The sequence below is a fragment of the Acinonyx jubatus genome, chromosome A3 (assembly GCF_027475565.1).
Source record: "Acinonyx jubatus isolate Ajub_Pintada_27869175 chromosome A3, VMU_Ajub_asm_v1.0, whole genome shotgun sequence".
Taxonomy (NCBI): Eukaryota; Metazoa; Chordata; class Mammalia; order Carnivora; family Felidae; genus Acinonyx; species Acinonyx jubatus.
The window spans coordinates 22,737,765-22,757,441 of record NC_069388.1 but is presented as its reverse complement, the minus strand read 5'-3'; the positions used below and the strand labels follow the sequence as shown (position 1 = coordinate 22,757,441).

Below are 19,677 nucleotides of genomic sequence, written 5' to 3'. Positions count from 1 at the left end.
TTCATCTGGGATCCACCTGAAATCATCTTAGTGATGGTTGGCTTGGGACCCAAGCCACACTTTGTCAAATTGGTGCAAGAGACTGGTCTCAGAAGTCAGAGAGACCTAAATTCTAAATCTGGCTCCATCATGTACAAGCTTGTGACCTCGGGTAAGTCAGCACACTCCTTGAAGGGCATTCTCATCTCCTGTACAAGAGGGATGCTAAGCCCTGCCTCAGAGGAATGCTGTCAGAATTCATAGATCATGGAGTAGATGTACCTTAGATGTTCAGTCAACCTCCTGTTTGTTCTCCCTCCACCTTATAACGTTAGAGCTCACAAAATACTTTCTACATACAATGTGTTTGATCTCCACAAAATTTCACCCTGTGAAATAAAGCCAAAATTTCCTTCCTGTTATACAGATGGAGAAACTGAGACTTGATGTTAAATGACTTAGCCAATGGCATCCAACTAGAAGACTAGAGACAGCAGGTGTCTGAGAACACAAAGGGCAGGAGCCAAGAGGCAGTGCCCCTTTTAGATGGGGCTGATTTGCCAACTTGTTCACTTGACTTGTTTTCATGACTTTCATTACCTTTCTAGCCCTGGTATGCATTTGAATTTATGACCCATGATGTGTTTCTAACTCCTGGCCCACGCTGCTGGAATTTGATAAAATCTATGGACTTGAAGCTTTGAAGCGATGCTCACAGCCCCTTGGTCTGGACTTCTCTGACTAAAAGGCTTTCTCTTCTCCGGACTGGATGAGACAGACTCAGAGTTTGTCCCCTGGTTTGGCCAGGTTCCTGGTTTTGATAGCTCCTTATTCTGAGTCCTTGAAGCAGAGACTCAAGCAGGACCTTCATGCTGCAGGGCCCAGCATAGGGTTGGGTGTCCTGTAGCGGACCAGGGGGGCCTGCTGAAGGGAACTCATGTTCTGCCATGCGAGATCACACAGAGGGGGCCAGAGGATGTGTTGAGGGTCTAGGAGCTAAGACTGCCTGGGTTTCTATCCTGGTTCCTCCACCTGGTTCCGCCACAGCCTGCTTACCCTGGTCACCAAACGCACTCGCTGCCCCCAACCGGCCTGGGAGCTCCACCTCAGGGGCACAGGGGCTCCGGGGGCTGGGGCAGAGAGCCGCAGCTGGTCCACGGCTGCCATGGCAACGCCTGGAGGCTGAGAGGTGGAGGAGGGGCGGGTCCACGGCCCGGCCGGGAACGAGGCCCCGCCCCCACCCTGAACAGGGCTCGGGGCCTCGGGTCCGGTGATTCCGCGGCAGTTGTGGCGTTCTGGTTGATTCCAACAGCCTGACAAGCCGCATTGGACTGACCGACTGTGTCACACTAACCACAGACGCCATCACTGCCTGATAATCCGTCTGTCTGGCTGTGTCTGACTGAACGCAGATTCCGTGGGTGCCTGACGGACCGAGGCCGTGTGATCTGTCCGCCTGACCACAGCTGACTGACTGACTGCCCCTACCTGGCTGATGGCATCCGGGCCCGACAGGGCGTGTCTCACTGAGTCCATCTAACTGCGTCTGGCTGCCCAGCCCCCATCTGTGCTCGACAAGCTGTATCTGACTGACCGAGGCCCTCTATGTCTGACTGACCCGCTTTCCGACTGATCTGTCTGCCCGGTGGTTTGACCACATCTCTACTAAGCCTCCTGAGAGCGGCCGGCCGAGTGTGACTAGGCCTGTGCCTGACGCTCCTGCGGGGGCCCCTTCCCTGGCTGGCTGCAGGAGACTCGCTGACCACCCTGACCGCGTGGGGCCTCACTACAGCCTTGTGTGTGGCAGAGCCCGCCTGGCTGGACACCGGGAAGGTTGGTTCAGTCCGCCTGATGTGTGGGCTGACCGCATCTGTCAGGCTGTGCGGCTGAGTTTGCATGGCTGGCTGGCTGGCTCTGGCTGACCGTCTGTGCCTCAGGGGCTGGGGCTCTGGGTGACGGAGTCTGCCAGACTGTCCCTCCCTGTCCGTCTGTCTGACTTGGCTTGACTGAGAGCGGCTGTGTCTGACTCCACCTGCCCGTTGCCGGGCTGGCTGACCTCCTTGGCATTCAACAGGAGTTGAGTTACACGGCCTGCCCACTGTGCAACTGACCAGCCCACTCTGACTGCCTTGGCCCCTGAGATGCTCTCCCTAATGGCCACCTTCACTCCAGCTGTCCAATCAGTGGCTTCGGATGTGTTGCTTGTCCAGGGGCCTGGGACCTAGACATTTTCAGCCACAAGTCTGGGCTTTGGGGATGGGTGGGAAGGTCTAAAGCAGGGGCACTGCTGGGGCGTTGGATCCCAGGACAGAGGCCCGGTGGGGGAGCCAGGCAGCAGAAACAGGACTCAAGGCCAGGTAGAGAGGCAGGTGGAAGAAACTATGGGGGTCCTCAAGGCCCCTGAGCTCAGGCATCTAATTCTGTAACAGAGTCAGCACCTTGAGGAGTCCTTCTGGTGTTTGGGTGTCTCCGGGCAACAACGCGTGACCCTGAAAACTTTGTCTATGTTTGTGAGGTATCTCTGTCCGTGCTTCACTGCTCTGCAGAAGGGGCCTCTCGCAGACCTTAGACTTCCTCCTGACTTTAAATCTTTCTCATAGTTTGTGTGTGTGTGTATGTGTGTGTGTGTGTGTGTGTGTGTGTATGGACCAGCCACATCAACCACATGGGATGGAAAGAGAGGCTGTGTACCAGAATAAAGGGGAAGGAAACATAGGGGATTAGATTAGAGGGAATGATATATTTTTTTAAAAAAGTAAGCATGTCAATTGCATGGGTGTGCTATGATTTATAGTTATTGTTATTAATAATAATAAATGAGAGCATTGGGCTAGCTTATCTTGATGGAGCTCTAGCATTCTAAGATGCTGCCTTTCCATTAATAACAAAGGCCTGGCTGCCTCATTGATTTCATTATAAGCAAAATGAGGAATGGGAGGAAATAAAAGGCGCCATTCCCAAGGGCTCTGTCTTAGTCAGCTTGGGCTGCTATAGCAAAATGCCATAGACTGGGGGTTAAAAAACTTTTATTTCTCAAAGTTTTGGAAGCTGGAAAGTCCAAGATCAAGGTACAGGCTGACTTTGCTCCTGGTGAGGCCCTTTTCCTGGCCTGCAGACAGCTGTCTTTTTGCATTGTCATCACATAGTAGAGAAAAAGAGAGCTATGGTCTCTTCTATGTGAATTCTCATAAGGACACCAATCCTATCATGGGGGGGCTCCACCCTCATAACGTCCTTCAAACCTAATTACCTCCCAAAGGCTCCACCTCCAAATACTGTCACCTTGCTAGTTAGGTCATCTAGAGGACTGGGGCTCTGTGTAGGGACTCTTTCATAATACCATAGGCCTAAGCTTTCTGATATTCTGCTTTCACCCCATCCCTGCTCTGCTCAGAAAATGTCATGACTTCTCAACCTGGCTGTTAAGACTCATTGTGGTTTAGCTTTCAACCAAACTTCCTGACTTTATTTCCCACCTTCTCCTATGTGAATTCTCTACCCTTGCTGGATAGGTCTCTTCATTGACCCCAATATATGAATTTGGGGAGGACATTCAGTTCCTTGCAGACTCTCACAACATGAAGTTGGCTCTCAGCCAGTGTGGACAGTGGGGCTTCCCCAGGCAGGGGCTGCAACAAGTGGCATGGAGCATTTGTACGTCATTTATTTACTCGTTCATTCGACAAGTATTTATTGAGTACAAGTGAGTGCCAGACATTGTGCTGGGCTCTCACCCTCCTCTCATGGAACTTAGATTTATGCCTCTCAACTCTGGTCCTGTCAAGGCCAAGTGCTGGGTTCCAACTGCTTTCTTTTTGGACAACCTGAACAGCTGAAGGTGAGAGAGCTGGTATAGTGTGGTGGTTCTTAAAGAGTGATCCCCCTGGAACTTGTTAGAAATGCAAATTCCTGGGTCCCACCATAGATGAACTGAATCAGAAACTCTCATGGTGAGGTACAGTGATCTGTGATCTATGTTTTAGCAAACCCCCAGGTGATGGTAACGTGTGATAAAGTTTGAGAAGCACTAATGGGACAATTGAGCTTATTGGCTCTGGTGTCAAACTGACCATGTTGGAATCTCAATTCTCCTGCATAAGAGCTGTGTGATTTTGAACAAGTCAATGAATCTTTCTGTGCCTCGCTTTTCTCATTTGCATGATCAATATAATTATAATTGCTTTAAATTATTGTTGTGAGTATAAAGTCATATAAAGAGCTTAGCACATAATGTATGTTCAGGATATTCACTGATGCATTGTTTAGAATAGAAAAGAAACACATATCCATAGGGGGCTAATTTAGTAAATCATGATCTGCCATACAAAGAATGAGGCAGCTCTTTATATACTCGTATGAAAAGATCTTCAGAATTTGCAAGTTAAAAAAAACAAGGTACAGAAGTATGTCCAGTATGCTCCCATCTGTGTAAAAAAAAAGAATCTTCACAGAATCTTTATCTATGTATAGATTATTTCTGAAAGAAGACTCAGGAAACTGGTGACAGTGGGAAAAGAGATGGATGGCCGAAAATAGGGGAAGGAGGGAAATTTATTTTTACTATGCATGTATCTTTTTATGACTTAAAATTTGCAGTATGTATATGCACGTCCTATTCACAAAAATGAAGTTTAAAAAAGAGTGGGGTGTACTCAGCATAGTGCCTGGCAGCGGCGGTAGTGATGATGGCCATTCCACAGCTCTGTGCAGATGATTCATTGCGGAAATGCAGCCCAGAGATAGCTGGCATGTGGCCACAGCCTCTCCTCTCCTCTCCTCTCCTCTCCTCTCCTCTCCTCTCCTCTCCTCTCCTCTCCTCTCCTCTCCTCTCCTCTCCTCTCCCCTCCCCTCCCCTCCCCTCCCCTCCCCTCCCCTCTCCTCTCCTCCTTTAATTGTATGTAGCCCCTGTCTCCCTGTCAGGGAATCTTTGCATTTAGAGATGCAAAGCGTCTTCAGGATTCTCTGGTGTAACCCTTTTATTTTAAGATGAGGAAACCAAGGCCCAGAGAGAGGCCATAACCAGCCCAAGGTCATCTAGAGGACTGGAGCTCGATGTAGGGACTCTTTCATAATACCATAAGCCTAAGCTTTCTGATACTCTGCTTTCACTCCATCCCTGCTCTGCTCAGAAACTTCTATGACTCCTCACCTGGCTGTTAAGATTCATTGTGGTTTAACTTTCAACCAAACTTTCCGACTTTATTTCCCACCTTCTCCTATGTGAATTCTCTCCCCTTGCTGGATAGGTCTCTTCATAGACCCCAAATGCTCCTGATTTCCAGACACCACAACTTGTGAGTGCTGTGCTGCCTGCCTGAAATGCATTTCTCCTTCCTGTTTGTGGAGATCCTACCTACGCATGAAGGCAGAATCCCACCTAAATTGCACTTCCTTTAGGAAGTCTTCCCTGATTACCCAAGCTCAAAGAGCTCTCACCTTCTCCTGGACTAATTTAAAAATTTCTTGTAAAACTTGTGCTTCTTTTTTTTTATTAAAAAAAATTTAATGTATATTTATTTTTGAGAGAGGGAGAGAGAGAGAGACCAAGTGTGAATGGGAGAGGGGTGGAGACAGAGGGAGACACAGAATCCAAAGCAGGCTCCAGGCTCTGAGCTGTCAGCACAGAGCCTGATGTGGGGCTTGAACCCACAAACCTTGAGATCATGACCCGAGCCGAAAATGGACATTTAACTGACTGAGCCACCCAGGCGCCCCAAACTTGGGCTTCTTAAGAGGGGGAATAGGATGCTCCTTGAGCAATGGGAAGTGGACTAGGATAGAGCCAGTTTCTCATCCTGACTCTCCATTTCTGGAGAAAATTGGGCAAATGACCTTGACCCTCATTGTCTCAGGGAAGCACTGGGTGAGGACACCACTGAGCCCTCATGAAACCAGAATCCTGTCTGCAGGAATGAACTGCTAGGCCTGTTTCTACCCTGATGTTTACTTGGCCTAGAGGCCCAGCATGATGAAACACGGCCCTGTTGCCGAGCACCTTGGGAGGCCTTCCCTCCAGGGTCCCTCTGTGCTCAGACAGTGGCCCTTTGTGGAGCAGAGGAGCAGGACTGAAAGTGGAGCCTCTGGAACACACCCTCCCCATCCCCCCACCTCCAGCCACCTCCACTGGCAGCCATGGACCATCCTGTGTCTGGGTGGCCTCTGTTTGAAATCCATGGCTGGCGGCTGGCAGAGTGAGGTAGAGTCTCTAGGAGGCCAGCTAGGCTGGGAGGGTGAGAAAGGGTCTTGTCTAAGGGAACATCTCTTAACTCACTAGAGGCTGCTTATAATGGAGCTCCCCAAAGAGGAGACTGGTCACACTACAGGCCAGATTGACACTTTCAGCATCCTGCCACCACCAAATATGCTCCTAGTAGAATTAGGGCTGGACCCTCTGATGTGGTCTGTTAGGGGTCTCTGGTTGGGGGCAGAGTGGGAAGGGGAGATTGGGAATCCTTAGATGTAATCCCAAACCTGGTGGGGTAGAGTTGGGTGGGAGGGACTAGTGACTACAGGGAGGAAGGTAGTGTAGTATGTGTGAAAGGGTCCCCACCATTCTGGGGGTGTGGGATGGGAGGCCTAGGACTCCAGTTCCTGCTGAGCCACTAACTTGTTGGATGAAATTGGTTAGTGCTTCCCTTTTCTGTGCCTCTGTTTCCCTAGCTGTGCCTCATTTTCCCAGCTGCAAAATTATGGAGGCAGAGTAGATGGATGTCAAGAGTTTTTGTAGTTCTGACTTTTCATAATTCTGTAATCACAGGGAGGAAAGGGAAGATCTGGGGGTGGGTTGGAGGTGGGTAACTGACACAATGCTCTCCATTGATTCACCAGCAGTCGCTAGGCAGCCTTTTCTCTGCCTCCAGGAACCCCTCCACCCTGTTTCCCCTCTCTCCTTTCCACCTGACTTTGAGGCCTTCTTGTAATGAGATCTAGAAACTGTTTGATTTAAATTTGTCTTATTCCATCTTATCCCCAGAGGAGGGGACTGTGCACAGAGCAGGAAGGGGGTCAGGAAACAAAAGGGAGAGGAGAATTAAGAGGTAAGAGTAGGGGGTACCTGAGTGGCTCAGTTGATTGAGTGTCCAATTCTTGATCTCAGCTCTGGTCTTGATTTCAGATTCGTGAGTTCAAGCCCATGTTGCACGCCACGCTGGGTGTGAAGCCTACTTAAAAAAAAAAAAAAAGGTAAGAGTGGGATGGAGGGAAGTATCAGAAGAGAGCTCAGCAATTGCTGAGTGGAAGAAAAAGGGAAGGGAGAGATGGTGAAAGAGGGGGAGTAGAAAGGAAAGAGATAAAAGAGAGAGAGAGAAAGGAGGCTGATGTGAGATGGGGAAAGGGAAGATATGAATGGAAGAGAAAAACAGGAAGAGACCATGAGAGAAGACCACAGCCTGGGCCAACACACACACATGGGGACATCTCCGGACAACAAACAGTTCAGTCTGGCTGGAGCTAAGAGTGTGTGGGTAGCAGGGGCACAACATTAGAACTGGATTGAGAAGGTCTTGAATGCCAGGCTAATGACTTTTGTCTTTATATTTACTATTTTCTGTTGCCCAAATCCCCTGTGATAAACTAGGTGAGGCTCAAGGATGTTTTTCATTCATCCGTCCATTCAATAAGGGACGATGTCTTATCCAGCTCTCTATCCCCAGAGCATAGAACTATGTCTGCATAGGAGAGGTAGTCAGGGAATGCCTGTTAAAATTGAGCACTTGAAAAGAAGTGGAGCACTTGGAGAAAGCGGGGCTGAGGCAATCTTGTAGAGAACATAAGAATAACCATAGTACAAGCTAGAAAGTGCTAGGCAGCCCAGAAGAGTTCAGATAAGAGTTATGACAGATCAGAGGAGAGTGAGACAGCCTGCCTGCTATCCACAGCAAAAGAATCCCAGAGAAGATTGTTTGGGGGCTCAGTTTTGGTCACATACCTAGCCTGGAATTAATCCATGTGGTCAGGTAGATAGATTCTATTGGAGGATACAGGGTTCTATGAATGAGGGGAAAAGCAGAATTCTCCAAAGGAAGGTGAGCGGGGTGGGTGGGGGGGGTGGGAGGGGAGTGATTATTACCCGATGAAAGGAATTTAGAACTGGGCACAGCTGCCACAGTCCGATGTTGTGGGGAAAGGTGAGGCATGAACAGGGAGCAGTGAGTAGGGTAAAGTTTGCCGTAAGATTGGCAGGAGCTGGAAGTAGAAATAGAGGCATACCACGGAGGGCCTCAGATACCAAGCTGAGGGGTTTGGACTTGTCTCTTGAGCTGGAGAGGGCCCTTGCTGGAACTGTGCTTTGGGAGAATTAACCAGACCACTGAGGTATAGAATGGACTGGAGGCCAGGAGAACAGCCACTAATGGGAAATTATTACAGTACATTCTCTGATAAAACCCATGTGCAAGATCCTTCACTCACATTGGTGTGCTATACATTGTAACTTGGTTTCAGGTTTTTGTTCTGCCCATTTTAAGTCAGAGAACTGCAAAAGCCAGAAGTCATACCTTTGCCAAAAGTGACTGTCCTTTCCTTCTCCCAGGGCCACAACCAGTTCACCTGGGGGAAAGATGCTCCAGAGATTTACAAAGGCAGGTGAACATTTGTAACATGTTCAATCTTTGCAAATCGGTGGACAGTTTCTAGCCAGATTCCTGTAGTATGGTGGGACCTGTAGCCCCTGTCTTCGGACCTGGCATTTGATGAGAGTAGCAGCTCCAAGCAATCTTAACAAGTGGCTTCAGGCTCCTGTTTTTGAGCTGGGGGTGGCCCATGCCTGTAGCCCAGAGTGAAATATCTTTCCCAAGTATCTCTACAAAAGAGGATGCCATAACATGGCCTAATGTGGAGCATATGACTTTGGAGTCAGACATCCTTGGCCTTGGGTCTCGGCTGTGCCACGTCTTAGCTCTAGAACTTTGAGTGAATTATGTAAGTGACCTGGACCCTTCTTTCCTTGTATGTAAAATGGGGGTAGTAATACCACCCATACAGAGTCACTAAAACAGTACTTGGCACAATGCCATACAAGACACACGCACTGGGCAAGTGTGAATTCCTGTTCATTTTTTTAGTAACAGAGCTAGGTACTGTTAGAGCTGGAGGGGTCTCAGAAATTACTGGTCCCATCCTCTTACCTCACAGTGGTGAGAGAATTCCTGATTTTTAATCTAGGTCTGTCCTGTTGCAATGTCTGCTGATTCTTTCTTCATTAGAAGCAGGAACTGACATCCCTCCCTGCCCTTCACTACATAAATCCTTTATGAGTTCTATACCTGCCCATAAAATGATATTTTGACTCCTGCATTTTTTTCCAAGAACATTTACCCATCGTTTGCTTCTTGATCTGCCAAAGGTATGATCAATTAGTGTACCATACTCAAAGTGATAGAAATATGTGGGAGGATTATATTAGCAACACAGTAGGCAAATCCTAAACAAATCCAGCAATCCTGGAATATCTGAAGAAAATTGATCATAATTGTTACTGGATAAGTTAAAAAAATAAATACAGTTATCCATATTTTTTTACTCTGCTTTTTATTATTTTTTTGGAATACAGATTGTTATTTTTATTGTGACAAAATATGTGGACCCTAAAATTTACTATTTTAACTGATTTAGGACACTGTTCCATGACATTTGAGTACATTCACAATGTTGTATAACCATCACCACTATTTCCAGAACTTTTTCATCAACCCAAACAGAAATTCTGTACCCATTAAACAATAACTATTTCCCTCTCAGTCCCTGGTAACCTCTATTATACTTTTTGTCTCTGTGAATTTGCCCATTCTAGATATTTCATATAAGTGGAATCACGTAATATTTATCCTGTCGTACGTATCTGGCTTCTTTCTCTTAGCACAATGTTTTCTGGGGTCATCCATGTTGTAACATGTATCAGAATTTCATTCTTTTTAATGGCTGAATAATAATCCCTTGTATGGATACACCGCATGTTGTTTGTCCATTTGTCTATTGATGGTCACTTGGGTTGTTTCCACCTTTTGCCTACTGTGAGTAATGCTGCAAGAACATTAGCTTACAAGTAACTATCCGTGGGGTGCCTTGGTGGCTCAGTTGGTTAAGTGCCTGACTCTGGATTTCAGCTCAGGTCATGATCTCACAGTTCGTGAGTTCAAGCCCTGCATTGGGTTCTGTACTGACAGTGCAGAGCCTGCTTGGGATTCTCTCTTTCCCTTTCTCTCTGCCCCTCCCCTCTTGTGCTCTCTCTCTCTTCTCTATAAATAAATAAATAAATAAATAAATAAATAAATAAATAAATAAACAAACAAACCCCACAAGTAACTATCAGTATTTTATCCAATCTATAATGAATGGAACTGTAGTAGGCTGGATCATGCCCCCCCCCCCCCCCCCCCCCCCCGTCTCCTCCCTCCAAGATATCAGCTTCTAATCTCTGGAACCTGTTTATTTACATGGCAAAGATTTTGCAGATGTGATTAAGTTAAGGATCTTGAGATGGGGAGATTGTCCTGAATTATGAGGGTGGGCCCTGAATGAAATCCTTATAAGGGATAGACACAGGGAGACTTGACTGTCACTGCAAAGGAAAAGGAAATGTGACCACAGAGGCAGAGTTTTCAATGATGCAGTCACAAGCCAAGGAGTGCTCACAGCCACCAGGAACCGGCAGAGGCAGGGACAGATCCTCCTCTGTATCCTCTGATGGAGCTGGGCCCAATGCTACTGATTTAGGATTTCAGGCTTCCAGAAATGTGGGAGAATAAATATGTGTTGTTTTAAGCCACTAAGATTGTGGTGATTTGTTACAACAGCCATAGGAAACTGATACAAGAACTGATAGAAATAATGGGTATATACTAAAATATCACAAGGCTAAAAATTGTCAGAAGAATCAAATGTTTTTTGGACAGAATTTATATCTGTGGGATCTAACCTGAGAAAATTAGACTCTCAAAGTGGCAGAAACCATAACCAAGAAATATTTCATATGGATAAAGAATTGACCAATTTACCTCTCTAGTCAAGTTTTGATGGAAAATAAATGATCTCAGTGAAAATAATTTCATTAAAATAAAAACGGGAAAATGTTGGAAACAGTTTGTGCCACAATCGGTCCAGGAATTAAATTGGCTTAATGGAATTTACCTCAGGAGAACAAAATTGCCTTGAACATTCATTGATGTTGATATAATCCTAAATACAATGTTTGTATTCATAAATAGAGTCAAACATCCTTGGGGTCAAAATATTTTATGTTCCTTTTCCTCATATCTCTGAGCTTGACTGATTTTTAGAAAATAAAAGCCAGAATATTTCTTCTATGTAAGGTGGGCCTATGGTTATAGGATCTAGCATGTCCTAGAGGCGAGAAACTCTAGAGATGGCTCTTGAGTAGAATCATTTCACATCCTAGGAAACGTAGGTCAGAAAAACAAAGGATGGTCTAAAATCATGTAGCAAATAAGATTTTCCCTTCAACTATCAAGCTCCTCCCTCCAATGTCAATTTCTGACAGCTTCTCAATAGCAATTTGGCTTTTGTGTGAGGGAGAAGATTTGGAAGTCCACTGGAAACCTTCCATATTTCAGAGCTGCTTTGGGCTGACACCATGAACTGATTGAGTCCACTCTGAGATTTGTGTTGGCCTCTAAGTGGGACCCGAGCCTGTCCTCCATGACCTCTGCCATGACCCTCTAAGACAGGTCTAATCTTTCCGGGAAACATCTGCAGCACACCCCTACTGGTCTTCTGTTTCTACTCCTACCAGTCCATCCTCCACACAAGGCATTAAATGGTCTTTCTTTATTAAATACTAAATTTAACAAGTGTTACAAAATAATTCAGATACACCAAAAAGCATGGTGCATATCATTTCATACCCATTAAGTTGGCTATAATAAAAAAGAAAGACAATAACAAGTGTTGGTGAGGCTGTGGAGAAATTGAACCTTCAAATATTGCTGGTAGGTTGTAAAATCATGAAGCTGCTTTGGAAGTTCTTCAATAAGTTAAGTATAGTTACCACATGACCCAGCAATTGCACTCCCAGCTATATATCCAAGAGAAATGAAAGCGTAAGTTCATACACAAACTTGCACATAAAAGTTCATAGTATCATTATTCATAACAGCCAAGTGGAAACAACCCAAATGTACATCACCTGATAAATCAATAAACAAAAATGTAGTATCTACATACAATGGACTATAATTCAGCCATAAAAGGAATAACATACTGGTTCATGCTACAACATGGGTAAATCTTGAAAACATTATGCTAAGTGAAAGAAGCCAGCCACAAAAGACCACATGCTGAATGATCCATTTATATGAATGCATAAAAAGAGAAAGTGGATTAATAGTTGCCAGGCTAGTAGGAGGGGGGAATGGGGAGTGACTGCTAATGGATATGAGGTTTCTTTGGAGTGATGAAAATGTACTGGAATTACAGGAGTGATTGTTGCATAATCTTGTGAATAAACAAAAGCCCAGTAAATTATACACTTAAAAATGATGAATTTTATGGTATGTTAATTATATCTTGAGACAAATTATGGTGCATGGTAGTGTACACTCATGTGCATACTACCCAGCTTAAGAAATGAACTGTTACAGACAAAATTGCAGCTTCCTGTGTACCTCTCCTAGAGCCCATTCCCCTCCCTTTCTACCCAGAGGTATCCACTATCCTACAGTTTATCCTGGTGTTTATCATGGTAATAAACACCTTTATTTTTAAAAATTTTTTTTAATGTTTATTTCTGAGACAGAGAGAGACAGAGCACGAGTGGGGGAGGGGCAGAGAGAGAAGAAGACACAGAATCCGACGCAGACTCCAGGCTCCGAGCTGTCAGCACAGAGTCCGACACGGGGCTCGAACTCACAAACTGTGAGCTCGTGACCTGAGCTGAAGTCGGTCGCTCAACCAACTGAGCCACCCAGGCGCCCCAATAGACATCTTTAAAAGTTTTACTACAAGTATCCCTAAACAATATATATCATTGCTTTGTATATTTTAAAGCTTTATATAAGTTGTATCCTTTACAATATGCTTTTTTTTCTACCAACATTATGTTTTTGAGAATTATCCATATTAATTTTATGTGTCAATTTGACTGGGCCACAGAGTGCCCAGATATTTAGTTAAATATTATTCTAGGTGTGTCTATGAGAATGTTTCTGGATGAGATTAACATTTGAATCAGTAGACTGAGTAAAGCAGATTGCCCTCCCCAGTGTGAGCAGGCTTCATCCAGTCCATTGAAGACCTGAATGAACAAAAAGGCAGAGTGAGGGAGAATTTGTTCTCTCTGCCTGGATGTCTTCTGGCTGGGACACTGTTCTTCTCCAGACTGGAACTTAACACCACTGGCTCTCGTGGGTTTCCAGCTTGCCACCTGCAGATCTTGGGACTTCTCAGCCCAACCACGTGAACGAATTTCTTATTATCTATCTATCTATCTATCTATCTATCTATCTATCCATCCCCTATTGGTTCTGTTTCTGTGAGAACACAGACTAATATAATTTGTGGTTTTTGTGTCTTGTTTAAGAAAGCCTTCCCCACCCTGAGGTCCTAAGAATGGTCTTTTGTTACTTCTAAAGATTTCAAAGTTTTGCTTTTCAAATTTAGGTCTTTAATCCAACAGATAGTTATTTTTGTGTATGCCATGAGGTAGGAATCCAATTTTATTTTTTTCCAAACGAATAACCAATTGTTCAGTATCATTTTTAAAGTAATCCATCTGTATTAGTTTCCTAGGGCTGTCATAACAAATTACCACAAACCGGTGGCTTAAAACAACAGGAATTTATTCTCTCGCAGTTTGGGAGGCTGGAGTCCAAATCAAGATGTCAGCAGGGTGGGCATCCATCTTTCTGCTGGAGACTCTAAGGGAGCAAACACCCCATGCCTTTATCCTAGCTTCTGGCGATTGCCTGCAGTCCTCGGAGGTTCTCTGACTTATAGACATATCACTGTATTCTCTGCATCCACCTGCACGTTGCCACCCCCTCTGTGTGTCTGTATATCTTCTCTTCTTATAAGGACACCAGTCATTGGATTTGGGGCCCATTATAAATCCAAGATGAGTTAATCTTTAGATCCCTAACTAATCACATCTACAAATACCCTATATCCAAAAAAAAAAAAAAAAAAAAAAAAGGTCATATTCTGAGGTTCTGGGTGCATGAATTTGGGGAGGGGGAACACTTTTCAACCCACCACAACATCCTCTGCTCTTCTTTTGTAAATGTCATGTCTGTCCTCTATCAAATTTCTATATCTGTGTGGGCGGAGTGATCATTTTATAATGCCATTTCAAGTCCTTGATGAAATGGTTATACACTTTGCCTGAAATAATCCTCACAATAGTCCATAAGGTAGATACTACTAAAATCACCCATGTTGTAGGGAGCGTACTAGGTAGCATTTGCTACATCATGCTGTGATAGCAAACAGTCCCCAAATCTCAGTGTCTTACACAACAACAAAGTTTCTTCCCTCGCATTAAACATCAGTAGCTGTAGTGTGGCTGTAAGGTGGTTGGAACTTTGTCCTATGGGTCTTTTCACTTTCAAATTTGGGCTGAGGGCACAGACCCTATCCAGGACATGCCATTCCAATGGCAGAGATAAAATAGTATGATTTTAGAATGAAACATCCGATGGCTCTTCAAATTTCTGCTTAGAACTGGCATATAATCTCTCCCACCCATATTTCACTGACCAAAGTAGGTCATGTGGTCAAGCCTGGCGTGGAAATGTACTCCTTCCTCTGGAGGGTACTCAAGTCACAAAGCAACTGGCTAGAATGCATAATCTTACAAGAAGGGGGAAAGCAAATAATGGGAATAATAATATCTCTACCAAAGGTATTAAGTAAACTTGTCCAAGGTCAAACAGCTGAGAAGGGACAAAGGCAGATTCAAACTCAGATTGTCTTTCTCCAAAGCCATAGTGCACTTCTGTGGCTCCCTATTGCCTGCTAGATGGAGTCCAAATGTATCTAAGCATTAGGGCTTCTGCATATGCATTCCTGCAGCCTGGAGTTCCCCTCTGCCACTTCTGCATGTTCAACTCACTCTTTAAGACTCCACTCTAACCTCAACTCCTTCGCTAGTTTCTCTCCTTGGAATTAATCACCATGTGCCCCCATCACTCTTTATAAGTATATATTACTTTGTACTCACATTTGTACTCACTCTGAAGCATGGGGATGCACTCTTATTTGTCCTGTGTCCCCTCTGCCCCCTCTGCCCCCTGGGGGCAGAGCCTTACCCCCTCTGCCCCCTGGGGCTTGTGCGGTGTTTCCTAAATGTTTGCAGCGTTCAGAGAGGAGATGAGTTGGGGGCACAGCCTGCAACTGGGCTGTCCTCCTGGGGATGAGAGCACTTGGCCTACTTTTCCACCCCTGTAAACTAAGCTTAGCACCTGGTGCTCCGGTGACTGGCAATTCAGCTCCGTGTGACTCACCCTGTAAGCCTTCACCCTGTCACCTCAAGGCCCTGGGCTGGGGTGTGTGTGCTGGTGGTGTGTGTGTGTGGAGGGAGGAGGTGGAATTAACTTTTGCCTTTCAAAAATGCTTCCCTTTCCCTGCCCCAGGAAAAGGACCAGTAAAAGTCCTTCTCTTAAGTGGGCTGGGCAAATCCCTGCCCATCAGACCTAGGAAGATTGGGGAGGCCCTGCAAGGTACAGAAGAAGGAGGGAAGTGCTGCTGGGTCAGAGGAGAGGAACAGAGAAGTGGAAAGAACGTTGAACTGCACATTGAAAGATTTTACTAACTTGTCAGAGTGATTTAACTTAACCTCTCTGAGCTTCAGTTTTCCCTGCCCTAAACTGGAGACCATACTGATTTTGCCCTCCTCCCCAGGTTGTTACAAAATTATATAGTAAAATGCTGGAAGCTTTTGAGAACGCAGCCTTGGATGCACACACTTGTATTGGAATCCTCCTCATAAGCTGTGCGACTGTGGGGAAATCATTTCTTTCCACGAGCCATAGTATCCCTGCCTATAAAATGGGAATAATAATTATAGCTTCCTTCCAAGGTGAGAAAATTCTGTAACATGCTCGGCATATAGTGCCCAATATTACTGGCTGTTTTCATAAGAGATGATTTAAGTAAAAGACCACATCAGGTGTTTGCAAACATTAAAAGAAGGGAGACAGAGTCTAACTTTTCCTAGAACTGGCTGCTTCCTTTAGCCAAGTATGGGGTGTGGCTCAAAGGAATGAGGAAATAGTTCATAAGGTGACAACACAGAGACCTGTTTGTCTTCACAGAACTTAGGGGAGGGGTAGAGTTGTTAGCTGGCCCTCCCCAAAGACTGGAGGACCTTGTCTCCAACTCCCACCCCTACAGATGCAGTCCTTTGACTTCTTGTCCTCTCCTACCAATCTCTTCACTGGGGAAGCTGCCTTTGTAATAATAATAACAATAGTAATGAGAACAACGGTATTGTTACTTTGAAGCTTGTAAAGGCTGATACATTATCCCAGTTATCTTTCGTAATCTCTCTCCCATAAAAAGAATCCAGAATTAGAAGGGACTTGGGGATTTTTCTGCATTTCAGAGATAGGAAAACAAATCCAGAGAAGGGAAGGGATTTACCCCAGAGCACACAATAAGTTAAAGGCAGAGGGAGGACTAGAACCTGCAGTGCCTGACTCCCAGTAGAGGGTCAATGCTCCTTTCGTGACATAGCTGTCCTTGGTTTTCCGTTCTGACAGCCCCCTTGTCTCCTCTCATATCTCCCGGACCACTGCAGTGGTTCCTAACTGGTCCTCCCAGCCTCTGGTCCCTCCATGTTGGTTTGTTCTGTACATACAGCCCAATAGCTGTCTGGAAGCACAGCCTTGATCTTGTTTTTTCCCTCCTAATAGAACTTGCCCATTTTTCAGCTTGAGTGGTCGGTCACCTGGTTCCTAGTTCAGCTTCCAAATGAAGACCCAGTCTCTTTTCTGACAGAAAGTAAATACATTTTTGCTGATTAGATTGAGAATGAGGGCTGGCTTTGCTACTTACATTATGTGTTGGCATTTTCTCTTCTTTCCCAAAAAGTTTTTATTTAGGGGTGCCTGGGTGGTTCAGTCGGTTAAGCATCTGATTCTGGATTTCAGCTTAGGTCATGGTCTCAAGATTGTGAGATGGAACCCCGAATCAGGTTCCATGCTGAGTGTAAAGCCTGCTTTGGATTCTCTCTCTCCCTCTCTCTCTGCCCCTTCTCCTGGTCATGCTTGCGTGCTCTCTCTCTCTCTCTCTTTCAAAATAAATAAACATTAAACAAAATACACAGATCTCTTTTTAAAAAAGTTTTTATTTATGGGGCACCTGGGTGGCTCAGTCGGTTAAGCATCTGACTTCGGCTCAGGTCATGGTCTTGGGGTTCATGGGTTTGAGCCCCGTGTCGGGCTCTGTGCTGACAGCTCAGAGCCTAGAGCCTGCTTTGGGTTCTGTGTCTCCCTCTCGCTCTCCGCCCCTCCCCCACTTGCGCTCTGTCTCCCTCTTTCTCTCTCTTTCTCAAAAATAAACATTAAAAAAATTTCAAAAAAGTATTTAAATTCCAGTTGGCTAGCATACTGTGTAATATTAGTTTCAGGTGTACAATATAGTAATGCAACACCTCTGTACATCACCTGGTGCTCATCACAAGTGCACTCCTTAATCGCCATCACCTGTTTTACTCATCCCTTCACCCACCTCCCCTCTGGTAACCATTACTTTTTGTTCTCTATAGTTATGAGTCTGTTTCTTGTTTTGCTTCTCTCTCCCTCTCTTTTTTCCCCTTTGCTCGTTTATTTTGTTTCTTAAATTCCACCTATGAGTGAAATCACATGGTATTTATCTTTCTCTGACTGATTTATTTCTCTTAGTGTAATACTGTCTATAGCTCCATCTGTGTCGTTGCAGATGACAAGATTTCATTCATTTTTATGGCTGAGTGATATTCCACTGTGTATATATGCCACATCTTCTATCCATTCATTCTATTGATGGACACTTGGGCTGCTTCCATAATTTGGCTATTGTAGGTAGTGCGGCTATAAACATTGGGGTGCATGTGTCCTTCAAACTAGTATTTTTGTATTCTTTGGGTAAATACCTAGTTGTGTGATTTCTGGCTCATGGGGGTAGTTTTATTTTTAACTTTTTGAGGAAACTCCATACTGTTTTTCACAGTGGCTGCACCAGTTTGCATTCCCACCAACAGTGCAAGAAAGAGGACTCCCTTTTCTCCACATCCTAGCCAGCACCTGCTGTTTTTTGTGTCATTGATTTTAACCATTCTGACAGCTGTGAGGTGATAGCTCATTGTACTTTTGATTTGCCTTTCACTGATAAGTGATATTGAGCATCTTTTCATGTGTCTGTTGGCCGCATGGATGTGAAGACCCAATCTCTTTTAATACATTTATTGTTAGGGAGTCAATAAATGACTCCCAAGGTCATTGGGTCCCAGTGACTCCCAAGGTCATTGTTTCATTCTCGGATAGCTGTGATGGTTAGTGCATTCTTTATAGTGAGCTGAAATTGTCCTCCCTGATGTCTACCCACTAGAGCTGAGTGGGATTCTTTCACATCCATTCAGTCAGCAAGTTTGTAGTCAGTGTGTAATATGGGCCAGGTTCTCGGTAGACTGGATGCCCAGAGGAACAGAAAGAGAAATTAGACATAGATCCTTCCCTCAGATAATGTGGCCTAGGGGTTTGCAGAATTTTTTTTGTTTATTAGACCTGAATAATAGGAAATTATTATTCCCCTTTCTGTGTGACAACCCTTCAGAGGCTTGGAGATAGCCACTATATCCACCCTATGCTTTCCCTTCTCCAGGCTATTGTAAGTCAGTCATCACACAACATGGGATCCAGTTCCTCAGCATTCTGGTCTCCTCCTCTAGACATGTTCTCATGTGACAGTGTTGCCCTCAGAATGTGGGTCCCAGAGCTGAGCCCCATGGCCCAGACGTGATCTGCCCAGGGCAGCACCTGGCTGGTCTGACCTCTGGTTTCTGTTGATACAGTATTATCATGTTCACTTTCCCCTTCTTCCTTCTTTTCTTCCCTCCTTCTCTCCCTCCCTCCCTTCCTTTCTTTTTTACAGCCACATGGCACTGTTGAACTTGAGGTCAACTCAAACCTTTAAGTCATTTTCACTGGAACTCTTCTTTTGTTTTTTTAATGTTTATTTATTTTGAGAGAGAGAGAGACAGAGCGGGGAGAGAGCACAGAGTGGGGGAGGGCAGAGATAGAGGGAGAGAGAGATTCTCAAGCAGGCTTTGAGCTCTCAGAGCAGAGCCCTACGTGAGGCTCAGTCTCACAAACTGTGAGATCATGCCCTGAGTTGAAATCAAGAGTCGGTCTCTCCACTGACTGAACCACCCAGGTGCCACTCACTGGAACTCTTCTTAATCTAGATTCTTTATATCTTGTACTTTGGGCACTTGATCATTTGGAACTGTACAGTCCAATATGGCAGTCACTAACCCCATGTGGCTAGTTAAATTTTAAGTACTAAAAATTAAATGTTAAAATTTCAGTTTCTCAGTTGTACTAGCCATATTTCAAGTGCTCTACAGCCACTGGTGGCTACAGATTTAGGACATTTCCATCATCGCAGAAAGTTCTGTGGGACTGCTTTGGCTTGAACCAAAGGGCAGGAATTTACATTTGTTCCGTGTGGCACCTCATCTTGTTGGTTCCAGCACAGCCCCAAGGC

The 19,677-nt window shown here is 45.0% G+C and overlaps 1 long non-coding RNA gene across 1 annotated transcript in view; it reads right to left on the bottom strand.

The window, feature by feature from the left end:
• The window catches only part of LOC128311126 (uncharacterized), a 30,270-nt gene extending 22,293 nt beyond the window's left edge, over nt 1-7,977 (bottom strand). The window contains exons 1-2 of the long non-coding RNA XR_008289121.1: nt 7,907-7,977; nt 7,034-7,139 (exon numbers count right to left, since the gene is read on the bottom strand). This is a non-coding gene — a long non-coding RNA (uncharacterized LOC128311126). The remainder of the gene's footprint in view (nt 1-7,033; nt 7,140-7,906) is intronic.
• Nucleotides 7,978-19,677: the final 11,700 nt, after the last annotated feature.